This window comes from Schistocerca serialis, chromosome 3 (assembly GCF_023864345.2).
Source record: "Schistocerca serialis cubense isolate TAMUIC-IGC-003099 chromosome 3, iqSchSeri2.2, whole genome shotgun sequence".
Lineage (NCBI taxonomy): Eukaryota > Metazoa > Arthropoda > Insecta > Orthoptera > Acrididae > Schistocerca > Schistocerca serialis.
This window is the reverse complement of record NC_064640.1, coordinates 299,136,932-299,142,780: the sequence shown is the minus strand read 5'-3', so window position 1 is coordinate 299,142,780 and position 5,849 is coordinate 299,136,932. Positions and strand designations below refer to the sequence as shown.

General features: G+C 46.5%; 1 non-coding gene across 1 annotated transcript; it reads right to left on the bottom strand.

The window, feature by feature from the left end:
- Window positions 1-1,336: 1,336 nt before the first annotated feature.
- On the bottom strand, window positions 1,337-1,420 carry Trnas-gga (transfer RNA serine (anticodon GGA)). Its single transcript is given in 2 exon segments — window positions 1,337-1,371; window positions 1,381-1,420. It is a non-coding gene; the product is annotated as a tRNA-Ser (tRNA).
- Window positions 1,421-5,849: the final 4,429 nt, after the last annotated feature.

Sequence of the window (5,849 nt, the reverse complement as noted above, 5' to 3'; positions counted from 1 at the left end):
GTTTCAACAGCGGTATGTGGGTGAGCGCTACCCTCTTGGAAAACGCCCCTGGAATTGTGATACTCATGACAGGTCTCTAGCCGGAACATATCGTAATCTGGACACAATATTCCGGCGGTCCACCTGGCCGCGTTCTTCAGGTATGTAAGCTATTGCACTAACTCACTGGAATTTCTGGAGAGGTAGTGCGACAACTTACTCACCTGAAGATGGTGGCTAGGTGGATCGCCGAAATATTGTGTGCAGATGACGATATGTTCCGTCTGGAGACTCGACATGAATATCACCAAAGAGTACGCCGGGAAAGTTTACGGAGCTATCCCCTGTAATATTGTTCATGAATGGCAGCACAACAGGTCGGATCACGAGAGTGACGTACACATTTGCAATCAGGATGAGTGGGATAACTGCGAAAGTGCTCCTGCTGTTATACGAAACCGCACCTCCGACCATAACTCCAAGTGTAAGTACAGTGTGTCTAGCACGCCGACAGCAACACTCGGCCATCACTGGCACCAAGGCAAAATCAGAAAACACAACAGATATTCACCATGCCCTCCAATGATATCTCCCTTGCCACCACTTAAGTCACGAATGGCGGCGGTTTGGGCTCAGTGAAATGCACACTACAGGGCGCCTGACTCGGACCTTTCCTTGAAGTAACCGATTTGCAACAGTCCTTTGTGTCACTGTGGTGCCAGCTGCTGCTCAAATTGCTGCTGCAGATGCAGTTAAGTTGCGCCAGAGCCGTACGCCGAACACGATGGTCTTCCTTCTCGGTAGGGTCACGTCACTGTCTGGAGCCCGTTCTTCTTGAGACCCATATATTCTCGTTACCACCACTGCCAGCAGTTATGTACAGAGGCTACATTCCTGTAAAATCTGTCTGCAGTATCACAGAAGGAACATCCACATTCCTATAGCCCTATTATACGAGCAAGTTCAAACTCAGTATGGTGTTGACAATGGCGTCTTTGTCGCCTTAAAGTCATTGTTGACTAACATCTACTCACCACGTCCAATCTCAAAAGTAATTAACCCTCATGACCTTTACAGCATGTATTTAAAGCAAACGTGATTTGTATTCTCAGAGTGGTGCTGCTAGCGCCATTCTTACGAAACTGGAACGAAATTTGAACAGACATCATCTTTCAGATGAAGAAGCCTTTAGGGGCTCAGTATTAGTTTGCTGTGTATGGGTTTGGCGATCCTGGCGTTCCTGAAAAAATGGTTCAAATGGCTCTGAGCACTATGGGACTTAACTTCTGAGGTCATCAGTCCCCTAGAACTTAGAACTACTTAAACCTAACTAACCTAAAGACATCACACACATCCATGCCCGAGGCAGGATTCGAACCTGCGACCGCAGCGGTCTCGCGGTTCCAGACTGTAGCGCCTAGAACCGCTCGGCCACTCAGGCCGGCGGCGTTCCTGAACTGGAGACTAGTAAGCGCCACGAGTCCTCTGTCACCGTAAGTTCTGGGCATGCTGCAGGGACTACTGTGCGGCGAGGGGGATCTTGGCTTGACCGCCCGGATCTAGAGGATGGTAAAATACTCTGTAAAAAAAACCTTCAGTCTCATGTCGTACTGTGCACTGATGAGATACATGGCTGTTGAGGTGGAAGAGTCGTTATCAGGCAACCTCTGGGGAACCTGTCACATCTCAGTTGTAAAAGACTTACCTAGGCACGTGGGGCTCTGTCTAAGTGTAATAGCTGCTCGTAGGACCTGGATGTATCCTTCGAAAGTTTCTCTTCCCCCTCCCAGTGGAAAGGGTTGGCCGCAGTCTAAAAAGAGGGCTAGGTTAGCAAGTCCTCTTGACTCCGTCAGTGGTATCAGAATTCATCGTGTTTGTCAGAGTGTCTACATAATAGTTAAAAGAAAAGAAGTCAGTTTCGATGAAGTTTCACCATTCCACACACAAAAAGATTTAGAGGGCATTGATGGAACCTTAAAATCTGTGAAGCGCTTGAGAAATGGGACTCTGTTGCTCGAAACGTCTTGTTCCCAACAAGTGAAGAACCTTCCGAAAGCTCAGTGACTCGCTGAGTATGCTATTGAAACTGAACCACGCAACACCTTCAACTGCATCAAAGGTTTTGTGACTTGCAGCGATCTGGTTGACGTTCCCCAAGAAGAAATGAAAGCTGAGTGGCCCCTGGAAAAATTGTTGACGTGCAAAACATTATGAAAAATGGTGTATGACGATCATGTCAAATCAGACTCTTTTGTAATTACATTTAACAGCATCAAACTTCCAGAGCATGTAAAGGCAGGTTTCCTTCTTCTAAATATACAACCTTATTTCCTGAATCCAATGTACTGTTTTAAATGCCAGCCCTTTGGGAACACTACACCAGAATGTAAGAGAGAAGCCAGTTGTGGCAAATATGGCAAAGCCACTCAGAATGAAGTCGGTTGTTCCTCTCCTCGGATGTGTCAAAACTGCTCTTGGGATCACCCCGTCTGGAGCAGAGATTGCAGTGTCTTCCTTGAAGAACTGAATATCCAGGAGAAAAAAACGACAATGCCCATCCCATAAGTTGAAGCCAATAATATATACAAGACCATGCAGCCGCCAATGTTCGCTGCCTCCTTTGCTTCTGTTCTCAAACGGGCAGTCCAGAAAACCAATGCCGCTACACAAATGGCGGCTGCTATTGTTAGCGCTATTACCTGCGTTTGTCAGCCTTCAGAAGGTGTGTAGGTAAGACCCTAGAGCGAATGGTTAAACGTTGTCTGGTCTCTTGTTAGAGAGTAGGCAACTTCTTAGCCGCACTCAGTGTGAATTCCAGTGATTTTGGTCCACTGTATACAATCTGACCCTGCTAGGGGCGGCTATTCAGCAGGCTCTCCTACGTAAACATAGCTTCCTCGGTCTATTCATTTATGTCAGTAAAGCATACGCTACTACTTGGCGGAACAGTCCCATCAACGGGACTTTCGTGGCCCCCTACCAATCCTCAGACGGACTTTCGTGTTTCAGCGTTTTTTAATGTTTCAGCGTTTTTTTAAGTTCCCGAGTTGGCGAAAGGCTGTATTACGTCTACTGCAAAGGATTCCCTTACAGTGCTCCTTATTTGCGGACGATTTTGCTATTCTCTGTTCCTCTTCCAATGTTTGCAACAGCGACTCGTCAGTTGCGAGTAACTCTGCGGAGGTTAGAGGAGTGGCTGCAAAACGGGTTTTCAGTTTTCTGCAAAGAAGCGTGTGTGTGTTCATTTTAATCGTTCTCCTCGTACTTTTAATTTATGTGACTTGCATATGAGGGATGCCATTCCACATTTTAATGACTCAGTGAGATTTCTGGGTCTCATTTCTGCTCGAGACTGTCATGGTTAACACACCTGAAAAATCTAAAGTCAGAACCCAGAAGGCATTGAATATCTTAAAGTGCGTTAGCCACAGGTCTTGGGGAGGAGACAGTGCGCGGGTTCTCCAGTTTTATAGGGCTTTCGTGTGTTCGCTGCTAGGCTATGGATGCACAGTGTACGAGTCAGCGAGGTCTTCCTACATAAAGGTTATTGACGCTATCCATCATGAAGGGATTAGGTTGCCCAGGAGTGCTTGCAGGGTCAGCCACATACACAGTCTCTGTGCTGAGGCTGAGGCGGCAGCTCCTCATGGTGCGTCAGGCATGTAAGATCCTCGCTGTTCCAACTACACCTGCCTACCATAGTGCTGTTGTTTAGCCTCTGGAAGGCCTTTTCTCCAATCAACCTCGAGCAACAAGGTCGTCCGGGATCCGTGTACGATATGTGCTAGATTCACTTAGTATGGATCATGTACAACCCCAAATCGAAGGGTTTAATTAACGGCCTGCCATCACGGTGACTGCAGGCTCAGAGTAATTTTAGATTTAATGCAGCACAGGAGAGATTGCACTCCTGCATATGTATTTAATACATTATTTTATGTCATTTAAGCTGAGCATCGCGTCTGTACTGCTGTTTTTACAGATGGGTCGAAACAGGGGGTCCCCGTTGGTTGCTCTGTTGTTTTCCCTGATTGTGTCTTCAAGGTCCGACAGCCTAGCAACTTTACTGTCTTATACGAGGAATTACAGGGCGGTCAATGGAGCATATGAAATGTGCTTCATGTGGTAAATTCCCTGTCTGTTCTGATTCTCTGAGTGCCCAATACTATACCAAACGGTTGTACCCAGCAGATAAAGCAGACCAGAATATCCAGGACACCCTCCTCCAACTACAACGGCTGAGGAAGGGAATGTCTTTCTGCTAGGTAACAGGGCACATGAGTATTGCAAGGAACGAATGGACAGATTTAACAGCCAGGGAGGCGTGTCGTGATCCTCAGCTATTTCAGTGTGCCAATTCCATGCGTGCTATCTCCTAGCTGTTGAGGTACAGAGTCATCCGTCAATGGGAAGACGTCTAGTAAAGCCCACTACGCAGCCGTGACGTACCTCCTTGTAGCCACGAAGACGGGATGAGGTCATTCTTACTCGTCTTCGCATATGACACAGTTTTCTGACGGATGGCTTCTTGTCCCGGCACGACGACCCTCCAATCTGTGGTACTTGTGGCGTACAGATCACTGTGAGCCACATTCTACTGGACTGTGTTTTATTTTCGGACCAGAAGGTAGCGGCATGTTTGCTGGCAGAGTTTCCCTTTATTTTAGGTGACACTGAAATGAATGTCGTTAGAGTTTTAAAGTTTTGTGATTTGTCCAACTTGTTTCTGCAAATTTTTGGGAGATGTTTTTAATGTGTTGACAGGGTGACTGGCTCACACATGTTTTTTGTAATTGGTCAGCCAGTCACATTCCCTGTGCCTTTGCTTTAGCTCTTCCGTTGTTTTACTTCTGTTTTAATCCCATGTGTTGTGTCTAGACAAGACAGCCTAGACACAATGAGAGGAAGCCGAAAGGCACGCGCTAAGCTAAAGCAGGATGGCGTGAGGTCTGAAACAGGATACGTAATGAATGCTATAAAGAAAAGTACATAGCTTCTGGAATACTTAACTTTAATCCATCCTTTTGGTACATCTGGAGATTGTGGCGATACAAGTGAGATTCTTTAGATACATGCAATGTTACTAATGCGCCTTGCTAGGTCGTAGCCATTGACTTAGCTGAAGGCTATTCTAACTATCTGCTCTGCAAATGAGCGAGGCTTCGTCAGTGTGCATCGCTAGCTACGTCGTCCGTACAACTGGGGCGAGTGCTAGTCCGTATCTCGAGACCTGCCTTGTGGTGGGGCTCGGTCTGCGATCACACAGTGGCGACACGCGGGTCCGACATGTACTAATGGACCGCGGTCGATTTAAAGCTACCACCTAGCAAGTGTGGTGTCTGGCGGTTACACCACACCATGTATAGCACATCTCACCGTTTTCCGTTGTATTGAGGCCAGTGAGACAGTGTGTGGATCAAAGCGAGTCACTCGCTTGTGGAATGGGTGCATAAATGTAATTTTATAGGTTTCCTCCACACTGTGCGACAAAAATTTTAATCATTCTATTCACATTCATTTCTTTTAATATGTGTAAGTGTGCTGATAATCTCGGCGTTGAGCGCGAGGAAGCTGCAAAGACACACACACACACACACACACACACACACACACACACAAACACACACACACAGACGTAGAAGCATACCTACCAACTTTCGTTTGTGTTGCACAACTCCTTCTTGGTGTTGCGATTTTTTTCTTTTTTTGATTCAGTGTATGAACTATTAAACATTACAATAGTGACGAAAACTGGTTTAGCCAATACAGATTATGTATTCGAGCACTGGCTGGTAACCTTTGTAGTCAAATTTAGTGAGCTCGTGGATGCCTTACGCCATCAACATAGCAAGTGTGAACTTCTGACCTCG